General features: G+C 39.4%; 1 protein-coding gene across 3 annotated transcripts in view; it reads right to left on the bottom strand.

Moving 5' to 3' along the window:
• Nucleotides 1–27,917, bottom strand: part of BCKDHB (branched chain keto acid dehydrogenase E1 subunit beta) — a 285,277-nt gene that overhangs the window by 22,430 nt on the left and 234,930 nt on the right. The window contains exon 11 of one of the 3 annotated variants that reach the window (XM_029223432.1): nt 17,930–18,348. The exons of the other annotated variants lie outside the window; for them this stretch is intronic. The gene's annotated coding sequence lies outside the window, so the exon portion shown is untranslated. Of the gene's footprint in view, nt 1–17,929; nt 18,349–27,917 lie in introns of those variants that run through there. 3 annotated transcript variants of the gene reach the window in all.

The raw sequence follows: 27,917 nt of genomic DNA, 5'->3' as shown, positions 1-27,917 counted from the left end.
AGCTAGTGGGAAGCAGCTGCATAGCGCAGGGAGATCAGCTCGGTGCTTTGTGATGACCTAGAGGGGTAGGATGGGGAGGGTGGGAGGGCGGCTCAAGAGGGAGGGGATATGGGGATATATGTATACATATAGCTGATTCACTTTGTTATACAGCAGAAACTAACACAACATTGTAAAGCAATTATAATCTAATAAAGATGTAAAAAAAAATTTATTTTTTAAATGGCAGCCACACTTATGCCCTATAGGCAGGGATTGGAGTCCTCACTGGGGAAACACACCTGCTCAAGAGATAAGATGTACAGGTACTGACAGTTGGGGATCCTCCCAGAAAAATGTCTGAATCTCTGTCCACTCCAACTTTAGTGAAGCTGTTACTTGAAAAGCCTCTCTCACACTGCACACAGCTACAATCAGCTTTAAGTGGCCAATCACTGGAGGTTGAGGAGAATCCCAAATATTGAGGCTAAGATACACAAACAGAAACAAAGAAACTCAGGGGAGCTAGAGACAACAGAAGTAAATTTTTTGAAAAAATAAAAATTAATATCCTCAAAAAGGTGAGAGAAATATTGACTCCAAAAGGAAAAAAAACACAGAAATCTATTTTAAAAAGATATGTTCAGGGAAACACAAAGAAGCTTCTGGATATTAAGGATTTGATAAGATAAATGCAAAATTCAATTAAAATGTCAAAAAAAAAGTTGAGAAAATCTGCCAGGAAGGACCAAAAGGACAAAAGATGGAAAATAGGGAAAACATAAGAATATTAGAGATAAAAACCAGGAATGGTCAATATCCAAGTAAAGAAAGGACAAGAAAGATTAGAGAAAATATAAAAGAGAAAAATATCAAATTAAAATATAAATTTCTAGACCCAGATAGCATGATCTCCCATATTGAAGGTCTACTTCACACAACTAAATGAATGAACAGACACTTCCCAAGTTACTTGGTTGTGACATTCAAGAACCTCAGAGATGAAGATCCTAAAAGCCTCCCAAAAGTAACACTAGACTCCACAAATAAATATAGTGAGGACGCCAAATTATAAAAGAAAAATATTTGGAAACTGTAATTCTATATCCTGCCAAAGGAGCAAAAAAGTGTGAGGGTAGAATAACAAAAAAAATTTTTTTGACCTGTGAATTCTCAAAATGTTACTTCACTTACAACCCTTCTTAGAAGTTCCTGGAAAATAAGCTCTACTGAAGCAAGGAAAGAAACTAAGGAAGAGGTATACAAGAGTCCAGGAAAGAAAGGGTTCAAAACAGTAAAGTGAATTCTGATGAAGGGGGTGATGACAGTGATGACGGTGAAGGGGAATTTAACATAGCGGGAAAGCAAAGTCTCAAGATGGTAGCTGTGCTGCTGGTCCAGAGGGCACACAGTCCCAATCAAAGTAGGAGGGATTCCAGAAAGGACATCTCCAGGAGATAAATGAGACTGAGAAATTGAGAGGGGATTAATCTTCAGTGAAAATATTTAGGTATGAATTAATGATAAAAATGAAAATCAATCAAATAATAAGCATTAGGGAGAGCAAAACAATTGTATTTATGTGATATTACATGGCTAATGAGGGATATATACATAGTCATGATAATGTAAACATTAAATACTGATTGATAGAAAGATTATAAAAATACTCTTTCGGCATATGCGGGGAGAGGTATATTAGAGAGATAATATTAAGGAGATAATCCTCATATTCCAAAGTATGACGATAAAGACAAAACAATAAATTAAAGAGATAGCAATATAAGCATGTTATTTAAACCAAGAAGGTAATTACCAGAAGAAACTAAATGAAAGAGTTCAGAAGTGTTGTCCTTGGACAGCAAAAATTAAATGGTCAGAGTTAAGCCAAAATGAGGCAAAGAATTACTTTCCTTTGCTGTAAACTTCTTTAGGCTATCTGTCATTTTAATGAGAATATTAAATATAATTTAATAAGAAAAAGGATGTAATTGTATGAGAAAATATCTGAATGATACAGAAGAAGAGTGTATCTCTGAAACGATCTAATACGGGATTCAAAAGAACTTTTCAGGAAAATGCTCAGCATCTTCAACTAAGAACAAGATAAAACCTCTATAAACAAGATTAGAAAAATCATAAGTAAAAAAAAAAACAAGATAGAAAAGACAACTTGAAATTAGAAAGGACTGAAACAGAGCTAACAACATGAGAGATGAATAAAAATCAACATTGGAAACATTATGTAAGGAACATAAGAACTGCTGCAGAAAATGGAAACAATATTATGGAGAACAAAGAGCCATCCAAGAAGATGGAGAAAAAGGGCAATAAGGATGAAAATGATAGAAGGATCATGGAGATTGAGGTCAGAGAAGAGGACCAATATAAGACACAGTGTTCATAAAGAAAAGCTCAAAATAAATAAAAGTAATAACCAGAGCCTGCAATGGGCTGAATGTTTATTTCCCCCCAAAATTCACATGCTGAAACCAAACCCCCAATGGGATGGTATTTGGAGGTGAGGGCCTTTGGGAAGTGATGAGTGATTAGATTTGGGAAAGGGATTAGTGCCCTTACAGAAGAGGTCTGGGAGTACTCTGGACTCTTCCGCTGTGAGAGGTTATAGCAATGCCACAGCTGTCTATGAACAAGTAAGCATACGACCAGAAAGATGTCTTTCCTCACCAGACACTGAATCTGCCAGCACCTTGATCTTGGACTCCCCAGCCTCCAGAACTGTGAGAAATAAATTTATGTTGTTTATAAGCCACTTAGTCTATGGTATTTTGTTACAGCAGCCTGGACAGGCTAATACAAAGCCTTTATAGAACTATTCTGAGCTGAAGGAAATAACCTCTGTATGTATGTTAAAAGGCTCACTCTATTGTAGAAAATTATCAATAAAAAGCACACCCTTGAAAAAGTTTTACCAAAAAAAGGAGGAAGAAGAAAGATCCTATAAATAATCAGGAAGAAAATATATGTTCCCTTAAAAAGAATGACGGTCAACGGTCAAGGATAATAGTCAATAAAGCAATGTCCAGAGAATATTAACGGAATAAGGGTGTAACCCCCTAATTTTATACCTTGCCAATTTGTAGCTCATACGTTAGGGCAGAAAAAGACATTCTCTCTCTCTCTCTTTTTTTTTTTTGATTTAAGTATAGTTGATTTACAATGTTGTGTTAGTTTCTAGCGTACAGCAAAGTGATTCAGTTATACATATTCTTTTTCATATTCTTTTCCATTATGGTTTATTACAGGATATTGAATATAGTTCCGTGTGCTATACAGTAGGACCCTGTTGTTTACCTATTTTATGCATAATAGTTTGCATCTGCTAACCCCAAACTCCTAATTTATCCCTCCTCCACCCCCTTTCCCCTTTGGTGACCATAAGTTTGTTTTCTAAAGACATTCTCATTTATTATATCAGTGTTCACCTTATTAGTTTCATGGGACCTCTGGAATAAATTACCACAATGTTCGTGGCTTAAAACACCAGAAATTTATTTTCTCACAGTTCTGAAAGCCAAAAGTTCAAAATTAAGGTGTCAGCTAGGCCACGTGCCCTCGGGAGGCTCAGAGGAAGAACTACTCCTTGCCTCTCCCAGCTTCTGATGGCTGCCAGCCATCCTTGGGGTTCCTTGGCTTATAGCTCCATCAGTCCAATCTCTGCCTCTTTCTTCCTACTGTCTTCTCCTCTTCATGTCTGTCCAAACTCCCTCAGCCTCCCTGTAATAAGGAGACATGTGATTGCATTGGGCTCACCTAGATAATCCAGGATTCCTTCTTCCTCAGCTTCATCACATCTTTTGCCGTACGAGGCAATATTTGATCTTTTGCCATATAAGGTAATGATCACAGGTTCTGGGGATTAGGATGTGGATATATCTTTGGGGCCACCATTCAGCCCACTACACCACCTATGTTAACTTCTTGAAAAAAACATTACTTGTAAATATCTGCCGACTGATTAAGAGTAAAATCAAGAGCTCATGAATAAGAAAATTGTGGTACAAAAGTATTGGTAGATAAAATATGATTTTCTAAATAATTGTTCAAAATCTATCTTCCTGTTCAACAAAATACAGAAAAATAATTCTCAAGATAGAATGTCTATAAAGAAAAAAATAACAATTGTCTGTACATTAAGCCCACGTTATTTTACATGTTAGGAATTATGAACCCTATGAATGTGCTCCTATCCAAAAATTATTTTAGGGACTTCCCTGGTGGTACAGTGGTTAAGAATCCACCTGCCAATACAGAGGACACGGGTTCGAGCCCTGGTCCGGGAAGATCCCACATGCCACAGAGCAACTAAGCCCGTGTGCCACGACTACTGAGCCTGCGCTATAGAGCCTGCAAGCCACAACTACTGAGCCCACATGCCACAACTAATGAAGCCTGCATGCCTAGAGCCTGTGCTCTGCAACAAGAAAAGCCACCACGATGGGAAGCCCACGCACCACAATGAAGAGTAGCCCTACTCGCCACAAACAGAGAAAGCCTGTGCGTGGCAACAAGACCCAATGCAGCCAAAAATAACTAACTAAATAAATTTATATAAAAAATTATTTTAAAAGAGATGAATATTTTGGAAAAAGAGCTTAAATTCTCATCTCATACTATAAACACAAATTTTAAGTTAATTGAATATTTAAATGCAAAATTTGAAACTATGGCACCCTTGAAAATTGTTAATGAACTTAATTTTATTATGCACAAGAGCATTTAAACTAGTCATTTGAAGAATGAAGTTTTTATATAATTGGTTACATAAAAAATTGTTTTCTATGCACTTAAAACCAAATTGTTTGCAAACTGAAAAACAAATAGGAAAATGTTTATAAAAATGATGAAACAGTGCAAATATTCTTATCACATGTCAGGAACTCTTTACCTATGAGAGAAATACCTAACATTCTTTTAGAAGACTTGGTAAAAGACAAGAAAAAACAATTCACTAAATTTATGAACAAAACAGTCTAATAATAATTCAATTTTATTAGTAAGAATCCTTTGATTTTTACATTTCACTCATTGGCACACTGGTTCTTTCAATTTGTTTTTTTTAAGTAAACAGCCATTTCAAATCGAAGTGGGTTTTGTTCTTATTTTCTATAATTTTCAAGACAGAGAAGACTTCCAGGGCTGTGGTAGAGAGAAGAGAGAACTGAGGAAGATATAATGCCCTAGAGAGTGGGATGGACATTTGGATAGATGGGAGGTACAGGTCAGGGCAGTAGTTTGCATGCTTGACTGAAGCATCTGCAGAGATTCTATGCAAATGCAAGGTGTTACTACCTCACTGATGCACTTGAAAGTATTTTATATAGGGATTTTCAGTGAAACGCATGCATAGAGTAGACGTTAGTAATACCAAAAAAATATATTTCAAATCTAATGAAGATAACCCTTGGCTCCTTATCATAGGAGAATCATAGGCTCTCTAGATGAGAAGGGATTTCAAATGCCATTTATTATCTATTTCAATAACTTTCTTACAACTTTCCTTCCTACACAACTTTACCAGAAGCAAAACTGAAAAGCCACAATTTATGTCTTGCTTTTCTAGAACCATGAGTATTATAAATTAATATTATATCTTCAAAATCTTAATAAAGAGATTCGAAGGTTGAAAGGAATAAAAAAGAGGTACTTTTTAGTCTGGAGCCCATGATTGTCAAAAATGCATCAAGGATGATGGCAAACATTTTCAACATTTGCTTCTTCTTCCTGGAATATGCCATCATTATCATAATAAATCTTTTGACCATTAAATAGGCTCTTTACTGCATGGGCTGCAATTTACCACAAGTTAGACTGAATTTAATAAAAACAGAGCAAATAACATGTAGAAAACATATGACATGTTTACCTTATTTAATCAGGTGTTAGGAATTTCCTCAAGCCTCAGAGGATTACACTAAATATGCAAAATATGAAACACCTTTTCCAAGAACATAGCCATTATCAATAAAATAGATGCTATGGGAATTACAGGGCCCACCAGTTTGCAACTCTGGAAAATGAAGAATAAACCATATTGCTGGTGGTTAGAAATGTCCTTAACAGAGAAGTTAGTTATGCAAAATTTATTTTAAACTTTTAGTTATCAAAAGTAACCACAAAAGCTAATTCAGTGGAATGTTTTTAGACATTAAAGCTGGTAACATGCTACTGAAAGAATGAGACACAAAACATATCTCAGTGAAGATTAAGGAAAACATTTTTGTTAGAAAACCTGTTGACCTCATCGGGTGGGTTTAATATTTAAATGTGACGGACTCGGAGGAAAATGAACTACAAACACTGTGTAACTGTAAAAAATAACAGATGGTGAGAAAAATCATGCATAAAATTTTCCTCTGCTAGTGGTTGTATAGATTGTGAATGAAAGGCAAACTATATTTAGGGAATTCCCTGGCGGTCCAGTGGTTAGGACTCTGCACTTCCACTGCAGGGGGACCGGGTTCAATCCCTGGTCAGGGAACTAATCCTGCAAGCCATATGGCTTGGCCAAAAAACCCCAAAAAACAACAACACAAAAAAACTATTATGTATTGAATTGCAACATAAAGAGGAAGGGACCTAATATATTGAACACCTGGAATCATCCGTAATCTGGGCCCAGGGTTATAGATATACATTAACATTTGGTAGTTTTATTCTCAGAGGTGTCATTGACCTTGATGAGATGGGGCTTATCCAGTGTAGGAAATTATACCTTATTCAAAAGGGATGTAAGAATAACAGTGAATGTCACAAACGCAGGCATCTTTATAGCAGGCCATACAAATAAGGTGAAATGAGGTTAGAAAGCACCTAAGAGAGACAGAAAAAAATACCTGATCATTTTGTATTCCTGGACTATATACCTACCCTCCAGAACTAAGATAACAATAAGATTTTCCTGATACAGATTGAAAAAGGAGAAAGGAAAACTCTATTAGCAGATGACACGATCCTGTATGTAGAAAATCCTAAGGAATCCACTAAACAACTATTAGAACTAATAAATGAGCTTAGCAAAGTTGCAAGATATAAGATCAATCACAAAAATCACTTGTACTTCTATACAATAAACAGTCCAGCATCACTTTGCTGTACACATGAAATCAACACAACATTGTAAATCAGCTATATGCCAGTATAAAATAAAAGTTTTTAAAAACAGTCCAAAAATGAAATTAAGGAAACAATTTTATTCACACTAGCATCAAAAAGAATAAAATAGGAACAAGTTATCAAAAGAAGTATGAAATGTATACTCTGAAAACCACAAAACGTTGTCAAAAAAAATTAAAGATCTAACTAAATGGAAAAACATCTTATGTTCATGGATCTAAGGGCTTAATATTAAGATGGCAAAAAAAAAAAAGATGACAATACCCCCCAAACTAATCTACAATCCTTATGAGAATCCCACCTGACTTCTGTGTAGAAATGGACAGATTCTAAAATTCACATGTATTGCAAGTGACTTGAAATAACCAAAACAATCCTAAAAAAAGAACAACAAAGTAGGAGGAATCACACTTCTCCATTTCGAAACTTACTACAAAGCATGAGTAATCAATACAGTGTGGTGTTCGCATAAGGACAGACACAGAGATCAATGGAATAGAACTGAGTGTCCAGAAATAAACCCATGCATCTATGGTCAACTGGTTTTTGACAAAGGTGTCAGGGCCATCCAATGATGAAACAATAATCTTCTCAACAAATGGCGCTGGGACAGATGGATAACCACATGCAAAAATATACAACCTCACACCACATACAAAAATAAACTCAAAATTGATTAAAGCCTTAAATGTAAGAAACTGTAAAACTCTTAGAAAAAAAACATGGGCGTAAAACTTCATGGCCTTAGGTTTGGTAAATGACTATTAGATATGATACCAAAAGCACGAGCAACGCGAGAAACAAATAGATAAACTGGACTTCAAAATTTAAGTTTCACGCTTCAAAGTACACTATGAAAAAAAAGTGAAAAGATAATCCACAGAATGGGAGAAATCTGATATGTAAATCATGTATCTGATAAAGGACTTGTATCTAGAATATATAAAGGACTCCTCCAACTCAATATTAAAAAGAGAATCCAATTAAAAATAGTCTGAATAGACCTTTCTTATGTCCCTCTGTCACCCCACTCCCATTAAGAAGTAATTTTTTACTCTATCAAGACAAGCTACTCTTCAAATTCTTAAATTCCTCTATAATCCATGTCACATCCCAATTCTTCACTATTCCACACTGCTCAGTCTTTGAAAATGTCTTGTCCTTTTACAGCTAAAGAAATGCAAAAATATCATGCAACATCTATCAATGTCTAAATCCCCTTAGGAATTTTGTGTTTCACAAGTCCTCTGAGGATGCCCTCTGTGGTCTTTATACCAACTTTCCAAGAAGTAAGACTGTTTAAGCCTCACTTTCTCCTCCCCACAGGGACCTGGTTTCTTCCTCTTCTGACCTCATTTTAAACACTATATTATTCTGTATTTTATACAATATAGAACTATATACTATACTGTATTCTCCGTTAATTATTCATATGCCTATGTTATTTTAGCCTCAAAGAGGATTCATTTTTTATGGTAGGAGTTATTCCTTCTACTGCTGTTTTATAACCGTGCTAGATGCAGCAAAAATTTCATCAAGTTTTTTGAACTGATTAGCATCTTACCTTATTGGCTTTGAGGTTGCATAATGAAATGTCACAGGACTGTTAAGACTGTTTAAAGGAATAGTGTAAAATAGTTTGGGGTACCCTCAAATTAGAAGATTACCATGAACGAAATATATCTTGGAACAGCCTAGAAGTAAGACTTATTTGAAATCTGACTTTCAAATTTCACAAATAACAGCACTTTTATTTCTGCCAGAATGCATATTTGGACGAAGAGGTTGATACTGGATTCAAAGTTGGCTTCCTATTTCTTGTGCCTAATAGCTCTCTGGGCAACCTTTGGAAGCCACATGTTATTTTGGCATTTCTTTGGATTTATTATACAAGTAGCACATTATTTCCAGTGCCTGGGCCATCTGAAATAAGTAAAAATTCTACCTCCGTGTTGCAAGCAGTTAATGACCGCCTGAGCCCCAGTTAAGCAAGAAGGCAGCTTAGTCTTTCCACTTGCCAAACCTAGAGCAAAGATGGCTAGCGACTGGCTTGGAGGGTCCCATGAAAACAGAAACTGACTTGAATCTCCCTTAAATAGAAACTAAATACCAGCATAAGGTTTGAAATAATCTAAACCCCTATAGTTCTTTATTAGTTCTGTTTGTCTTTTTGTTGTTATTGTTGTTTTTTAATACTCTCGAACCTTTCTTGGGTTCTAGTCTGAACTGGAAGTGCCAGAAAAACAACACAAAATACTGCCATTGTTTTTATGTTCTATCCAGAAGTGGGAAGCACTGAAAATATCAAGATACCATAATTAAAGTCCATCCAATTACAATTCTTGCAACAAAGAGTACAAATAGCAAGACAGTAGCCAATGTGGCTTTGAAAGGGGTTAAGTCTGAGGCCCACTGGCAGAGTTTTTTTTAAGTACATATATATAAAAATCTGGAAATAGAAAAGAAATGAAACTGCTTCTTCAAGAATGATTGAAAGGCAAAGTCGTGAGCGTATGTAAGTGAAAGCTACTCCAAGCCCCAGTATCCATTTTAACTATTAATATCAATGCCTTTTCTGTTAAAAGCTTTCAGTCAGCGTTAAGTAGAAATGGATGGTTAAATGTTATATTAATTCATTGCTTCTGTACAATGTCTTGAATATATACTATAAGAATAATTTTTAAAGTGGAAGAGAATAGAAATAGAGACATGGGTATCTACCCGCAGAACAGCCAGCTTTTGAATGGCTGAGATTGAAGGCTGCAAATTTGTAACTGGGAGCAGATTTTCAGAATGAACAATAAAGTGGTGTGTGCCGAGCAGCTACTACATTATCAGCCCTGTGCACACTGAGGACCAACTGAGAATTTTGGTTTTAGTAGCAGAAGCAGGAAGGAACAGCTTTAGGAGAAAAATGATGGCTTTCGTTTTAGATATGTTGTGTGTTGAGATGGGTTCGGCAGGCACTTGGATATTCAGAGCCTGGGGAAAACCTGGGAGCTAGAGATAGAGATATAGATTGAATCTCTAAGGGTGAATAGAATCTAGAAAGAGAAGTAGATAACAGAATTAGACATGACACCGATAGGTGGATGGATGAAAGAGAGAAACCAGAAAGAGTCTAGGGCCAGCTTCATGGGTGTGACCCGTGCTGTCTCAAGGGCTCCAAGCCCAGTGAAATACTCTACTACCACAGTCTCAAAATTCTTATAATTTGATCTCTGAATTTGTGTCTGTAACAAAAGTTGGATGGGACCATGGAGCACATGAGTAAGGAAAGGAACTATGCACCCTATACATGTTCACACTTCCTCGCCTTCCCATCACATGTCACGCTGACTCTCGACACAGAGTTCCAGTGTCCACGATGTGTAGGAGAGAGTTCTGCAAGACTCAAAATGAATACCAGGTGATCTTCGACTGAGGAGGAGGGACAGGAGGAAGACTGAAAGCCCCAAGAGGCCATGATTTCTGTTCAAACAAGAATTTGCTGGTTTGAAAGAAATCGATGCCATTCTAAGAAACATGAACAACCATGAAACCTTCTTATATCCTGTCTTACTTGTATTACCTCCTTGTATTAGCCAAAAATAACGACACAGAAGGAAAGGGAGCGCTAAGGCGACCCACATTTCCTTTCTTTCAGTCCTTCCTTACTCGCCAATGGTAGGGTGTTGGTAGCATGTGTGTATATCAAAAAGTGAATTTTAAAAACAACAGTTTGTTTTGTGCGGTGATTCCACTGTTCTGGTGAGAATGAAATACATATGCGTGTATCAGCTAAAAAAATCCTAACTGCGTAATTTCAATGATTCTACATGTAAACTAAATGCTCTTAAATTTGCATTTAAAAACTGGTGTAGAATATAAAGATAAATGGTAAAATTCATGCTAAAAATTTTAAATTTACATTTTTCTTTAGAATGACATTAAATAGCAATAGCAAATTTTTTGTTGTTTTTTTGCGGTACGTGGGCCTCTCACTGCTGTGGCCTCTCCCGTTGTGGAGCACAGGCTCCGGACACACAGGCTCAGCGGCCATGGCTCACGGGCCTAGCCACTCCGCGGTATGTGGGATCTTCCCGGACCGGGACACGAACCCGTGTCCCCTGCATCGGCAGGCGGACTCTCAACCACTGCGCCACCAGGGGAGCCCAGCAATAGCAAATTAAAAGATACCATCACAAGTGAAGAGAGAAACTGCATGAGAAAGGGAAAAGCTTTATATTTGAGTGTCTTTCATGGTACTTTTTCCTGCTTTCTGAACAAGGGAACCCATATTTCCATTTTGCATTGAACCCAACAAATTTTGCATCCAACTCTGAAAGGGTCATTAGGTTGAAGAGGAGCCAGGATCATCAGTCATGGAAGGAAAAGGAAAAGTATTTGGAAGAGAGAGCATTTGGTTATTTGCTCAAATACAGCCCTGCAACAGCTCTCTTGCTGGGGGTGGGTAGGGACAAGATTTGTCATGCCTGCCTTCCTGCCAGCAGAGGGCCAGGGCACCCAGGAGATGGTTCACCTCTGAAGTCTGCCTTCCTTCCTTTCTGTCTTCAGGCTGGGGATTGAGGACAGACATTGGACATGAAGGTTAACCTGGTCATCTTTGAGAGAGCGATATGGGGAGAATAGCTGGATTGGAAGCCAGATTTCAAAAAACTAAGGAGTCAGCAAAGAGCACAGCAAGGATAAATTACTCCCTCAGAAAGTGTATTAGAAGTCTGGATGGATGGACGAATGTAGGGATGCATAAATTGACTTATGTACTTTGCTTTCTACTCTTTATAGATTAGACAGCAATACATTATGAAATGGGAAAATGGGAGATTTTTATGACACGATATTTGAAAACCAAGAACAACACTGAAAATACTATGTAATAAAACATTCTATGCAGAACGAAATATCACTTTTAGGTCAACAGGACACTGGTTTTTAAGTGAAAACTGGACTTTCATACATAGGTAACTTTATCTACTTTTTGTTTTTTAGATTTTCCTCTTACCATGAAAGGGAAATGGTGCTGACTACACCTGTGCACAGATGCCAGGGCTGTTCTAGACAGCAGGCCATATTTGGCATTTTTTTGTCCAGTTACAGGTATGGGCTACAGTAAACTCAGCATCAATACTCTTCCTCAGGATCAAATTGCGTCCCATGATAGGCATCTGTCTGATGTTTACCTAGAGATGGGCATTCAATCCATGCCTTTGAAAGATGGTTCTCTCCATATAAAGCCAACCGGCCAGCATGGGACTTGGCTCTACAACTCCTGCCTCATTAACGGCTAATGAGTAGAGCTCAATGCCAAACAACAGGGAAATTTCTGCTTTGATTATTCCAGGTTCAAGTTTATGGCACTGGCCTCCAGACTGAAATTGGCTTGCAGAAAACTGAAACACACTCTGTGTTAATAAAAACACAAACTGCACATGCCATAAGGCGTCTTTGAGTGATTATACCTGAAGGACTAATACGAGTTGCAGTGAGATCATTTGCTTTTCAAATATTTCCAAGGGTGTCATATTATAGCCTCCCATTCAGAATGAATTCCTGACACCAACTTTGCTTTCAACAGGTTCGCGGATTATACAGGGAAAGCCACAGTAGGAGCAAATCTATCTTTCTCTGAATTGCCAACTCTTGTTCCTGTTATCGGGCGTCTGTTCTTACAGCGTGAACAAGTTTGGGTTTTAATCTCAGCCAAGAGCCACAGAGTTTGAGGCTCCTGACAAATGACTGGGTTCACTCACTGTGGTGTAAGTGGCTGTAACAAAGAGGACTGAAGAAAAAAAAGTGAAGGAAAAGAGGTTCTACTTACCTCTGAAATAGATACATTTTACTTGTAGAATAATACTTGTCTGAAAATTATTTTGAACAATCAGAGAGCAGGGCTGTCCCCTTTGTCCACCGTTTCATGACTCAGGACCTCCCCACCCCACATCAAGACAGAAGGGACCTGGATCTCCTTCCTCCCTCTATCCATCAAATACCCCGTTTCAGACTCAACAGCGATGCCTCATTCAATTATCTGTGCATCTTTGTAAGCCAGTAGTCCATTTCAGAGCCCTGCTTAGTTGTGGTGTGTTTTGAGGATGCTAGCTAGCTGTTCTTTCCTCAGTTGGTCCTGTTAGTTTCAGGTTTGGGGTCACTGCATGTTTCATTTCACAGCAAAAATACAAATATGTAAGTGATAAACACTGTCTAGATCTGAGTGCACATGACTTATACACACTTGGATTTAAAAAGAAAAAAAGGAAGCTGCAGAACATAACTGTAGGACGGTCATTAGTCATTCCAAATGTCATAAGGAAGGTTGGGCGTATTGGTGAGTTCCTTGTAACTTTCACCTCACTTCCTCCGCATGTGTCAATAACAGAAAATAACAGCCATTCTGGGGTCCTCAGAAGTAGCCCCAGTGCTCACTGTGAAGCTGTAGGACTCTATCAAGCACAGGGTCACCCATATGTTTGTCACCTCCAAGCCACCTACAAAATTTTTGCCATATTAACAACTCTTCGTACTCTTAATCTCGATATATTTATGTAGACCTCCTCAGACTTTCAGAGAGTCAAGTTCATCTATTTTAGAAGAAAACTTTTTTGTTACTTAATTAAATTTTATTAGATTAGATTTTTCTTTATTCTCAGATGGAACTTTAAAAGAATTTTTTATTGAAGTATAGTTGATTTACAATGTTGTGTTAGTTTCAGGTATAGAGCAAAGTGATTCAGATATATGTTCTTTTTAAAAGAAAACTTTAAGAGACTGCTGTACTCCTTCTGCTGAACTGGATTGTATGTTCTGGAAGGCATGGACTTGATCCTACATTTCTTTTGTAACCACCTTGGCCACAGCCCTGTGCTAGGCTTACAATAATACAGTTTGCACAACAATGCTTATAGAATGAGGTCAGCTTTTCTAACTTCAGGGAAATTAGTCCATGAAGAATAAATATTCTACACCCAAAGCATAGAAAATACAAAATATTAATTTTCATGTGTGATGGAAAGGGAATGAGAAAAAAAATTGCATCCAAGACTCTGAGGACTTCAGACTTTCACATTCTGCATGATCTTTTATTTGAAGAGACAAGAAAATAAATGTTTCCTGAAGATAGGCTCTTGAAAACATATTTTTTGGTAATCAAAACCATATTAGCCCTTGACATTGTATAGTAGTCTCAGCCTTTTTAGAAATGCTCGTGTCAATATGCTCAATCAATTTCTCACCAATGAAAAGCCTGGAGGGTGGGAAAGGTAGAACAGAGGCAGAAATAAAAGTGACCTTTTGAAACTACTTTTGCCTTCACCATTTGTGTCCCGATTTGAAGAGCATTCATTATTTTCTTTGCTAAAAATTTTCCAAGTGTCATCAAACTGAAAACTTGGTGCATCTTGTCTGGTTTTAGGTAGAGAGTAATTACCATCTGCACCCTACAAATGTGGCTAAGCTTGCACTGAAATAAACCATCCAAATCCCTGACGAACATCAAAATTGTAGACACAAGGAGCAAAGCAGAAAATTGTAGTATGACAAAATAGCTACAGTTAATTATGTAAAATTACATAGAATTTTAGTCTTCTTTAGAGGTGCTTTATTTAAACTTACATCTAAATGCACATCTTTGGTTAATGCAACTTTCATTTCAAGTCAGGGAGTTGACAGAACAACATTTATTAAGTTTAAAATTAAAGCAGATTGCAATTTTGGAAAGTTTTAGGGTCTTTTTTTTTTTTTTTTTTTTGAGAAGAGTGTCGTTTAACACTGTGAGGCCAACTTGATCTCCTTTTCTCACATCAATTGTCGCATGTGCTCCTACCTGTAAAGGCTTTTCGGCTCTCTCCCATTGTATAAATACACGTTATAGGTTTCAGAGTCTACTCAAAACTTTGTCTCCTAGGGAGCATTCCAAGAGATGATGTCCCCCTGTACAAGGCTTGGCAGGTCCTGTGACAGCCCTCTGTTGCCCTTATCCCCAGAGAAGCTATGATGGTGGCCCAGGGCTATTCTAGTCCCAGGAGGGGCGCTCTGGGTGGCTGAAGGACGGAAAAATCAATGATATCAACCTCCGATTACACAGGGAAGTCATTAAGCACCATCATGCCCATCATTCACCCTGACCGCTATGGCTCCTTTCAGAGGAAAGCACTGATGTACCTTCTACAAAACCACTTTTATCCTGACTGTGAGAAACTGAACAGGATGGGGGGCTCAAGAGTTCACTTTGAGTCAAGATGAGGTCAGTTTCTCCTGATCTGGGGGATTGAAGGTAAGAGGGGAAATAACCAAAGAGAGCATGAAAGGAGGAATTAAGCTGACCATCACAAAGAAGACATGGAAAGTCAGTTTCCTCGTGCTGCTCCGCGTCTCAGTGCATGTCCATCCCTGCAATTAACCATCATTTTTCAGAGACAGCCTAGCACAAAGTCAGTACATCTAAGTAGTTATACAAGAAATAAATAACTGCTTTTTAATGCCACCATACAAAGATATTACATAGTTATTGACTATATTCTTCACACTGTACATCGTCTTAATTATGCAATTCTCAGGACCACTGTTTCTATACAAAACATGACCTTTACTCCTTGGGCCAGCTCTCTAGATCTCTGCTGTGCAAGTTCCCTGACTCTCAGAATCTACCTCCTCTTCCAGTCCCTTTTTCAACCTACAGCGTGTGCACCTCACACCGGTCAGAATGGCCATCATTAAAAAGTCTACAAACAATAAATGCTGGAGAGGATGTGGAGAAAAAGGAATCCTCCTACACTGTTGGTGGGGATGTAAATTGGTGCAGCCACTATGGAGAACAGTATGGAGGTTCCTGCAGAAACTAAAAATAGAGCTACCATACGATCCTGCAGTCCCACTCCTGCCTGGGAATATATCCAGAGAAATAATTCAAAAAGATACATGCACCCCAATGTTCATAGCAGCACTATTCACAATAGCCAAGACATGGAAGCAACGTAAGTGTCCAATGACAGACGAATGGCTAAAGAAGATGTGGTAAATATACACATACAATGGAATATTACTCAGCCATAAAACAGAATGAAATAATGCCATTTGCAGCAACACGGATGGACCTAGAGATTATCATACTAAGTGAAGTCAGTCAGACAAAGACAAATATCATATGGTGTCACTTCTATGTGGAATCTAAAAAAATGATATTATTTACAAAACAGAAATAGACTCACAGACATAGAAAACAAACTTATGGTTACCAGAAGGGATGGGGAGAGAGATAATTTAGGAGTTTGGGATTAAAAAGTACACATACTATATATAAAATAAATAAACAACAAGGACCTACTGTACAGCACAGGGAACTGTATTCAATATCCTGTAATAACCTGTAATGGAAAATAATCAGAAAAAAATATATGTATATTATATGTATACATATGTATATATGTATAACTGAATCACTTTGCTGTACACCTGAAACTAACACAACACTGTAAATTAACTATACTTCAATTTAAAAAAATGATTTAAATTTCAAAACAAAAATCTACAACGTGTGACCTCTGTATGCAAAGATGGCATTTAGAGAATCATGGAGACAGAAACTTGGTAACCCCTTTGTCCATGTGGGACTCCCAAGGCTTGGTGCAACAGAGGCTCCATTTTCCCAAACTCCATTTGCCAATTCCGTATTAGCTGCCAGCATTTGAATGACCAGTTAAGAAATGTGGCTGAAGCAGAGAACAAGTGCTGTTTCTCGTGGGGGGGTGTGCTCCTATTTGATCACAGGAAGAGTAGCACCAGACAGGCTGCCTGAAAAGACACTCACCCCCATCCCCATCCCCAGCGCTCCTCTAAAGGAGAACTTGTCCATTCACCCTTCACCTAACCTTCATCTACCGAGCTCTGGATAAAATACCTTACTTATGAAGAAATAGGAACAACAATGATAACAATCAACTGCTTCAGGGAGAGGGACCTGTCAAGTGCACTTTAGTAGAGACACCATCTTCCCCCACCTCTGTATGCAGCGCACCTGCACATCTGTCCTCACTGTGGACCAGGAGAAGACACCTGACTCAAGCTGGGCCAATTCTTCCTACTCCTGGGAACCTGGAATTGGAATGAACAAATATCGAGTTCGTTAATTATGTGAAGCCAATCTAGAGAGCCAGGTAGAGGCTGCCATCTTAAGGCAGCCAAGCGTAAGGTGCTGAGTGAATTGAGGAGGTTGGCAGAGAGAGAAAAAAAATGAAACTGGCACATGGCAGAGAGGAGATACCAAGAAGCCCCAGGGAGAGATGGAGAGAGAAGAGGGGAATTATTTTAAAAACTTGTATAACTTTCTAATTCTTCTAAGTCCTAGAGTTCTTCCTGCAATTAGATTCATTAGTACAAATTCCACCTTGCGTAAACATACGAGTAGATCTCTGGTCCTTGCGATGAAATGTACATGTACCAGTGGGTTTCTTAAGAGTAAAAATAGGGCCACTAAATAGTGACCTGTGAACTTATGGCTCTTAGTTTTCATCACAGCTTGATATTGAATTCTAAGACCACTTTACATTTACCAACTTATTTTCTTCCATTTAAATTGTTCCTGTAGGGTCTTCCCTGGCAGTCCAGTGGATAGGACTCCACGCTGCCACTGCAGGTGCACGGGTTCGATCCCTGGCCAGGGAATTAAGATCCGGCATGCAGCATGCTGTGGCCAAAACAAAGAAAGAAATACTAAATTTTTCCTATAGCAGGAGTGCCGTGTATATTGTATGATTATTCATTGAGCTGCTTTGTGTGCGGTGATTAAGGCAGGATTCCTTCCTGCTGGAGGCTGGGGCTCAAAGGTGTAAACAAATAATGACAGTGGCAGGTGAGAAATCTGTCCTTAGAGGCACAGGTTGAGGTCCCAGGGCTCCGGGGATGCTACCTTATTTCATTTTCACCTACGTCAAACAGACTTACAAGAATTGATACTTCACAAAAAAATCACACAAGACAGGTAAACAGTTTAATCTCAGTACTTTTCACTCAAAGGCTGAGGAGGTACAAGGTTGTCCTCTTGGCACGAAGGCGGCATTTAATCAACGTGGGCCCTTCCATGTCCTGCCACGTCGCACCACCTCCTGGGGCCGTTTTAACGGTAAAAATAATCGGGCACAAGAAAAGATCAGGCAATTCATTAACTTGCCTGAGAACACAGCTTACTTCAGGGCTGACCATTCTTTTCACTCTCAGGTGAACGTCCCCTGAGAAGTTCTGCCAAAAAAAAAAAAAAAAACGTACAAGTTAAACCAGCCTATTGAACAACAAACAGGTTTTCCTCCTCTCCTTCCTCAGAGGGCATTAAAATGATAATGAAGGAAACGTTTTTAAAAAGTATAAACCCCAAGGACAAAGAAAACAGGAGAGGGGACATGAGTACACGGTCAGAAAAACGAAGACGTGCCGTGCCCGAAGAGTAAGCCCCAAGCCAGGACTAGAAAGACCGTGGAGCGCAGGAACGGTCACCGGCAAGAGGCTGACCTCAGAGAGTCTCGGTGTGGCCCACAGCGGGGCCGAAGCCAGGCGAGGACCCAGGGGCATTGCCTTCCCTCCCCCTCACAAGGACAGAACTGGGTGTCTGCCTGCCCCATGGAGACTCGGGGGATTATCCTCCAGAGAGATTGAGAGGGACAGCCTTTGGGATCAGGAAAACCTGGTCCAGAGGAAGGATGGAACAATGTCCAAGGTAGAAAACATGGAATTGAACGTGACATCCAGACCCCGGGTCCAAGTGGCACCTAATGAACTAGGCTGCCACCCTTCAGGCGAGAGATTAGGACATTTTTCTTGGGATAAACCCTCAGACGACAGCCTTTCCTGTGCCAGCCATGTGGGGTGCTCTCGAGGTGGGGGGAATCTCTGCCTAATCATCTGGAAATGAAGGCCACTGCTTGTCACGCCACACGCACATCCACAGCTCTCCCGGCTTTACAACAATAATGTATTGGGGTGATAGTCGCATAACAAAGTGAACCATGTTAAAGTGGACAATTTGGTGGCATTTAGCACATTCGCAACGTTGTGAAGCCTCTTCCTCTATTTCAGCGGTCCCCAACCTTTCTGGCACCAGGGGCTGGTTTAGTGGAAGACAATTTTTCCACGGATGGGGGTGGGGAGGGGTGGGGGACGGTTCAGGTGATAATGTGAGCAGTGGGGAGCGGCAGATGAAACTTCACTCGCTTGCCCACCGTTCACCTCCTGCTGTGTGGACCATTACTGGTCCGGGGCCTGGGGGTTGCGGACCCCTGCTCTATTTAATTCCACAACTTGTCCATCACTCCAAAGTGAACCCCCTTACTGGTACCCATTAAGCACTTTCTTCCCATTCTCCCCTTCCCCCAGCCCCGGGAAACCACTCCTCTACATCCTGTCTCCATGGGTTTATCTACTCTGGATCCTTCATATAAACAGAATCACACGTGACTATTTGTGTCTGCCATCCCTCATTCAGCATGTTTTGGAGGTTCACCCCTTTTGCCGTGTGTATCAGGATTTCACTCATTTCTATGGTTGAATAGTATTCCATTGCAGGTATATATCACAATCCAGGTCAGCTTTTGATGCTCAGTCTTGAATAAAACCAACTGGTAATCAGCATACATAAGACAAAAAAGAGAAGCCAAAAGAAACAGAAAAATGGAAACCAGAGGAAACAATATAATTCAGAGAACATGATAAAACTCCTAAAAAAGCAATAACTCAAATATATATCTTGAGAGATACACACACACACACATATGTATATATATTTGTATATATGTGTATGTACACATATATATACAGGTACACATACATATACAGGCTGATATGGCAGCCTTAAAATAAGAGGATGCTCTGAGAGAGATCAGAAAAAAAAAGTTGGCCAAAATAAAGCTAACGGGTAGAAAATCAGAAGACAAGATTAAGGAAGTATCCCAAGAGGTCTGATAAAGAGGTAAATTTTAAAAGAAAAAATAAGAGACTTAAGACAAGTTGAGAAGAATTAAGCAATGCCTTAACTATTCTGAGACAATAATGTGTCTTAGCCTAAAATTTTATACTCAGCCAAACTATGAGTCAAGGGTTAGAGGAAGGCCATTTTCTGACAAGAAAGGAATCAAGAAATTAGCTTCTCATGAAGACGTTCTAAGGAATCTACTGCAGGATGCACTCCAACAAAATGAAAGATAAAAGCGTCTGCCCAGGGAACAGTAGGTGTGAGCTGGCAAACAGCACAGAAGCTCTCCTCCAGCGTGGCAGCCGTGCCAGACTGAAAGCTCAAACAGTCCAGGTTTTTGTAGGAAGGCTGAGGGCTCCCATGGTATCGTTGCAAAGACAGGGCATAGATGCTCCACCAGAAACTTCCACTGGCAGAACACATAGCCATCAAAAGCCCAGGCTCGCCCAGGAAAAGGTGGCATGACTAAAAAGGATCTACATTTTTCATCAGATTCAAAAACAGTCAGCTTGCAGTTCAACAGGCATCTCCTTGGGTGGGTGCCTCCTGTGATATGGAATAGCTGGGGGCTCCTCATGCGGGTTAGTCTCCATTCACCCCTCTCTGCATCCACTCCCCACGGCTCTGCCCTGCTCTGTTTCTGGAGAGGCTACACTGGGGATGGCACCACCAAGCTAGTCTGCCTCTTAGCCTGAAATTGGATTTGGCCAAAGGGAAGCACTGACAGGCTATCAGAGGGTAGAAGGAGAGAGAGAGACCAGGATATGTACCCTCCTCTCTCCCAGGCCCATGCTGTTTCAGCAGCTGTCCTGTTTCTCTGTGGCCACAGCTCCTGTCAGGCAGCCCCTCTTCCATGGCAACCGCTCTCACCGGGCTCCAGGACCATTCCTACCCACCCCGCTTCAGGCTCCACGGTGATGACTTCCCAGAGAGAGTTGTGAGCTCGTGAGTGCTTCACCTTTCCTTCCTGGTTCCCTACCTCTGCCCAGAACTTTGTAAATAAGTTCCTTTATTAAACTCTATTCAATTAAAACCTTTGAATGTGACATCTTTTTTCTGCTGTAACACTAATAAACTTATAAATCATAATAGAAAGGGTCAAAACGTTACAAAGGCATTAGTATAGTACTGTAGAAGAGGAATTATTTCTTTTTTTAGTCTTCGTTTCTGAGTTTATCTAATGAATCATTCTCATTCGAATAATTCATAGTGTGTGTGTGTGTGTGTGTGTGTGTGTGTGTGTGTGTGTGTGAGGGGGAGGGAGAGAGAGTTTGAGAGAGAAAGGAAAAACTTGTATTTTATTTATTTCAGGTTCTTGCAGTAATCAGATGGACTAAAAGATTCTTTAGTACCGGTGCTTAGAAACCATGTTTTAAATAGGAAGGTTACACAATGTTTAATACTTGCTAACAGTTTAGTAAAGTATATATTCGGTACTTTTATTAGTTTGCGTTAATAACATGCTAAAAACTACCCTTTTATTATGATATATGGTTCTCACTCTAACAGTGCTGCTATATTCTCTATTCCTACGCAAGAAAAATCTTAAGTAATAATGGTTGTAATCATAATAATAGTCATAATCATAATATACATATAATTTTGCACCATGACTTTTCCGCTTAAAAGTATATAATGAGCATCTTTCCATGTTGCTACATAATTTTCGTAATCATTACTTGCAAATCCTATAGAGTACCTAATCATATGGAAGTACCATAAATCACACACACTGCCATTCCATTTTCTCCTAAGCAATTTTCTCATGATCTATATGAAAATTATTACTGTGCACATAATAACATCAAATAAATCTGATAGACATGAGGTCCTTTCTTGGAAGAGTAAACCTAGTTAGGACTAAAGTACACTGCTCTAACACTTAGACTGACCTGCAAGATGGGCAGGCAGGTTGGCCAATGGTCTCTATGTACAGAGAGACAGAGGAGCCCTGCGGAGGAGCCTGGTCTCAGAGAGGAGGGAGCTGGGGACCCAGCCTAGACCAATAACAATGCTGGAGCCCCAGAGAGGGACAGAGCTTCTAAGTACAAGAGTTGGTCTGTCACCAGTGAAAATAGCACATGGTCTGTTTCACCAAACATCCATGAGATTTTGGGGGCACACAGCCATGCTCTCCTGGGATCCATGTATCACAATGGGAGATGATTTTCCTGCTTCCGGGAAGAACACAGAGCACTGTCTCTCCGCTCCAGAGACCCAATGAGGAATAGTGTCACCGGCATCCACACTTACGCCTCATCCTTGCGGGGGAGCTTCGGGGCAGGGAGTACCAGCTGCAGGTGGCCCTTGTCGCAGCTGCTGGCAGCAGACACTTCTGCAGGGATGTGAAGCCAGACCCAGAGAACTGTGGATTCCACATGGTTGTCCAAGCAACTCTCCCAAATAATTAGGGAGAACCTGATGAGGCTGTCTAGCAGTTGGGATAGAATTAAAAAACAAACAAAAAACCAAAACACTACTTGTTGCTATTAGTATTAATTTAATTTTTCCTCTGGGTTAGGGTAACCTAGGGAAGATGAATTGTAATTTGCAATTTTTACATTTGGTGAAAGGCACGCAGTCACCACACGCATGTTCTCTGACCTCCTTGAAATATTTCACGTAGAAGATGAAATAGGGTGAAAGTAAATGTATGCTTCAATGGAAAGAGGAAAATATGGGGAATTTACACAAAGTATTCTCAAAGAAACATTTGTTATTAGACTGACCACAGGCATATTAAACTTCTTTAAAAAAGAAAATACCCAAGGGCTGTTTGGGGCTATATGGGTAAGTTTAAAAACAGTTCTAAGGTCTCATGACTTTAGTAAAGAACTTTATGTCAATAAGCCTCCAAAGAGTAAGGCTTCCAAAAGACAGATGCTGTGGAACTGCTCATTTTCTTGGCCTAAGGGAAGGTTGCTAGCATTCAACTTTCAGGCTGAAAGTCTGAATTCATTTATTTTATGGCTAAGATACTTGATATTAACACAGTATCTCCATCTAGTTTGCATGTCGTAGATAAGAAAAAAATCAAGCACAATACATAGACTAGTCCCAAGGGTGAAGGGTTCTCCCCAAGTATATTTTAGTTAAAACATGTGGACTTTCTTCTTTCAAAAAGAATATATTCCAAAGCATTGGAAGGACTGAATTAGGATGTTTCTGTTTGCAAGCAACAGAAATCCAATTTAGAACAAAGTGGAAGGATCCTGGGGCGATTCCTCACAGAGTGAAAGGAAGTTGAGGCTGCACATGGCAGCAATGGAGCTGGCCAGCTGGCCGTGGGGGCACTGACCCAGCTTGTATAACATCTTTCCTTAGTACATTGGTTCCTTTCTTTCTCGGATGAAGATGGCCTTCCTCTACAGGGAAGGTAGCAGTAGGTCCTCCCAGAATAACATCACCCCAGATCTGTTTGTTTGAAAAATCCTGAAAATGGCTTTGATTGGCTGGTTTGGGTCACCTCCCATCCCTTGACTAGTCACTGTGGCCAAGGACATGGTGTCCTACCTCTGGCCCAGTCCCAAGTCTGCAGACCAAACAGAAGATGGGACCATTGGTAGGATAGCTCTGAGCCAGGCTGGCTCTCCGTTTGTGACTTACAAGAACAGAGATGAAGAAAATAAAGGAAAATTACTGATAATCTCATCACTCTCAAATGAACAGCTTTGAATGAACATTCTATTCTGGTTTGTCCATTTGCAGACACATTTTAATGTACAATCTTGTCTTAGAGCCCCTTAAAAAAATACATGGTTTTGAAATCTATCTGAAGAAATAGGCCCAAAAATATAGAAACGATGCTCATCTCTTGGGGACTTTTGAGGTCTTGCCCTACCAGAAGGACTCTTTCTGTTCCTGAAATTCCTGAAGAAATGAAATACAACCCCATATCTCTGATGGTCTAGAATATCAACTGGTATAAAACATCAAATACTATCAATATATTATTTTAAATGTCTACACTACTCAAAGAGGGCTCTGCCTAAGTGCTTTTCAAGTACAAGGTCTGATTCAAGTATAGGCCTGCATTTCCCTTCATGGGTTTGTTCAGCAGCATATTGAGAGCCTCTGTAGACCAGGACTTTTCTAGGCTTTGCAGAATTGTAATAAACAGACCAAAGCTCCCTGTCTTTGTGGAACCAGTAAAACATGTGGAATCTAAAATATGATACAAATGAACCTATCTACGAAACAGAAACAGACTCACAGACATAGAGCAGACTTGTGGTTGCCAAGGGGGAGGGTGTTGGGGGAGAAATGGAGTGGGAGGCTGGGATTAGCAGATGTAAGCTGTTATATATGGAATAAACAACAAGGTCCTACTGTATATAGCACAGGGAACTACATTCAATATCCTATGAGAAGCCATAATGGAAAAGAATATAAAAAAGATTGTATATATATGTATAACTGAATCATTTTGCTGTACAGCAGAAATTAACACAACACTGCAAATCAACTATACTTCAATTAAAACAAAAATTAGGAATGAAGGGGAAAAAAATCCCAGTGTAATAAGTAGGTAGACATTCCAAATGATCAAGAAAATATTTTTTAAAATTATTCTAATTCTTTATAGTGTGAAATAAAATTCATATTTTATGGCAAGACAAGAAAAATTGAAACATAAAAAAATTTCTCTGCCCTTTGGCCTCCTCTCTCCCCCCACTGTGCATTGTGTATCTGCATTATGAATCACCAAACCGTCCCTATCGGCAGAAATACCAGCTCGACCATCAACAGCAACATTCTCGTAGCATCAACAAGATAACTCCTTAAAGATAACATTCCTTTTTGATTTTGTAACGGACCATGATGACACTTAGATCTGGATTCTGTAAGCCGTCAATAATACATCATTTAATGTACAGCCCTCTATCTCAAAAGACTTATACAACTGTGCCTTGACTTCTAACGAGCGGAACAGTTCTCAGAACTTTCTGAGATGCTCTTCCCGGGTTATAATCCTCAAATTTGGCTTCAATAAAATTTTCTATTTCTTTCTGAGATCGACTGATTAATATTTCTTCGACAACGGTCACTGTATCTTATGAAAATTCACAGAAATAAGATATTTACGGTAGCCAAGTAGGCCTCGGCAAGAAACTGAAGGACTTAGCAAAACAAGACCTTAGTAATTATTTTCTTAAAATGATGGAACAAAATATTCTAAAAACAAAGACCTTTGTTTATCAATACATTGGATAAACAATTAGGTTTGGCTAAATTATTTCCTCTCCTCAAATGAAGGACCTTGAAAGTGTTACCCAATACAGGAACAACAATTATGTAGCCTTTATTTGCTGATATCATGATTACATAAAAACCTCCACCTTCATAGGGAACAGACAGTATAAAATGAAAGAAAAACTTGCATCTTTACCAAAAGACGTTTAACTTTGATTTTACAATTTTCTTTTTCTCATTTGGAATGTTCTGCTATTAACTTTATTCTTCTTCTCATTCTTCTTGTGCTTCTTCCTCCTTTATTCTTGCATCCTTGTATTTTCAGATTTTCTTTTTTAAAGATTTAAAGTCTATGAATTTATCTGTGAGTAAAATTTTGGCTGAAGCACACCAGTGGTCTTCTCTTCTCATTATGTTGTAGTTGCTTCCTCCTTGCTTCCACAGTTACTTATCTGGGTGCCTTTCTAAGTGGGATGTGGTACCTTCGAATACTCTTTTCTTTGGGGAATTTACTGCTAGTTTTCTTTGTGCCTTAGTACAGTATATGGTCAATTTTTTAAACCTCCTGTGTATAGGCTAAAAGGCGACATAGTCTCTGTTTATGAAGACACAAAGTTTAAAATATATTTCTATTGACCTAAACCTATTACTTATTCCTGTCTACTTCATGTAACAAATTGAAAGTGGGGTGACAAAGCCTTCTACAACTGTTCTGTTCATATCTTTTGCATTTATAAGTTTTTGCTTACATTTTAATACTACGCATTTAGAATGTAAAGAATTTAACTGCTATATTTTCACTGTGATATATTCCTTTTGTCAAATGTAGAACATTCGTTTCACATAAAAAGAGTATTTATGGGAATTCCCTGGTGGTGCAGTGGTTAGGCTCTGTGTTCTCACTGCTGAGAGCCTGGGTTCAATCTCTGGTCGGGGAACTAAAATCCCACAAGCCTCACGGCACAACAACAACAAAAAGTGTATTTATGACAATTACTGATGTACATCTTTTCATCTAACTTGTTTTCAGTTTTACTTCTAGTCCTTTCCACCTATGATTTCCTCATTCTTGTTCTAATTTTATTTCTCATTTTCCTGGCAAATATCTTTAAATACCATATTCAGGGAGGTATCAGGTGTCAGGGTTTCCAAATCTTTGCCCATATATGAATGTTCCCTAATCTTTCCAAGTTCAATGGCCTAGGAAAACACATCAGAGTCTCCAAACCTCAGGTCTCTCTGAAAATTCCAACATGAGGCTTTGGGGTCATGTTCCTCACCCCTCAGCTGAGCATCTCTGCTAAGGCAGTGCTGTGTGCCTACATGGTGCACACCCATAAGCTCTATCCCTGGTGTGCCTGGAACGGGTAAAGGTTTGAGAACCAGTCTTTTAGAATTTAGTGTCCCTGACAAGTCTGAGGCTTACTAAGTTGTGCTTCTGCATGAGCAACCCGACCTTCTGTCCTGTGGTACCCGGAGGGCCTGGGCCAGGGCCATCCCTGTGGCTGGTGCCGGATGGCAATGGGATTGGCAGCCCCTCCAGAGAGAGCCACATGAGCTGGGAGAGGGAGTTCTCTAAACAAACAGCACTGCTGTTTCTAGAAGTGGGGGCAGGGAGGCCAAGCAGCCAGAAGCCACACGAGTCCACCTCAGGCAAGCTGACAGGAAGGAGATTTCACGAAACCGAGTGTGGACCCTCTGTGGGATGTCTTCTCAGGATCCCAGCAAGAGTTTCTAGCTTCTGTGACTTAAATTTCATGGACTAAAATGAGGTAACTGTCTTGCTCTTGTGCCTCATTTCTCTTTCTAACGTGTACTGTTTACTTAGCTTGGATAATATCTATCAGTTGTACGGAACATGGATGTGATATTCTTTTGCGAAAGGACTTGGGTAATTGGAGCTGTAGAAGATTATATTCACTTATACATTCATGTTGTCACATGGAGCAGACTTTATCTTGAGGCTGGGGGTAGTGGGGAATTTGGAATTCCTTTAACATCTCTTGAGTGTCTTCTCATTGCTATTTTTGTCGTGGTCCGAGCGCAGGTTGGAAAAGAATTTCCAGACACAAGGCAGAATGTAAGGAAGATAGAGTTTATTAAAGAGAAGAGTCGCTGCAAGAACAGCGGGCCGACTTCCTGGTAGCCAGGGAAAGTCGACACTGAGCATGGGTTGCTTGTCTGTTTTTATAGCCAGGGAACCTGCAAGTCATCTGCTGACTGGGCAGAGTATGTATACTTTCAGTGCGCTGAGCAGCAGAAAAATGGGGAAAATGTCTTTCCTTATATGGATGGGAAAGGGACACGGCATGCTGCCTGGGAGGGCTCTGGGACATTGCAATGGTCACACTGTGACAGAGTGATAGAAGTCCTGTAACTCTTTGTTCAGGCAGTATTGGCCCTTTGAGTTTATCTTGTTATTTATCCTTGGAGCACACCACAATTTTCTTATTTTCACAATATGGAACAATTCATTTCATGTAAAAAAAAATTTTCTTTAAGACAATTGTTTAGATGTATATGCACTTCTTGCGCCGTAGACCGAGTTTAGCATGAACTGTAACTTCTTTATTTTGGAAGGGAAGGGGGCATTTACTGGTGGGCATTGCAGGGCTAACTGGAGAAGGGAAACAGAGTTACAGAAAATAAAATT

The sequence above is a fragment of the Monodon monoceros genome, unplaced genomic scaffold (assembly GCF_005190385.1).
Source record: "Monodon monoceros isolate NGI ecotype Baffin Bay Population unplaced genomic scaffold, NGI_Narwhal_1 Super_Scaffold_15, whole genome shotgun sequence".
Classification (NCBI taxonomy): domain Eukaryota; kingdom Metazoa; phylum Chordata; class Mammalia; order Artiodactyla; family Monodontidae; genus Monodon; species Monodon monoceros.
This window is presented reverse-complemented; position numbering and strand designations above follow the sequence as displayed.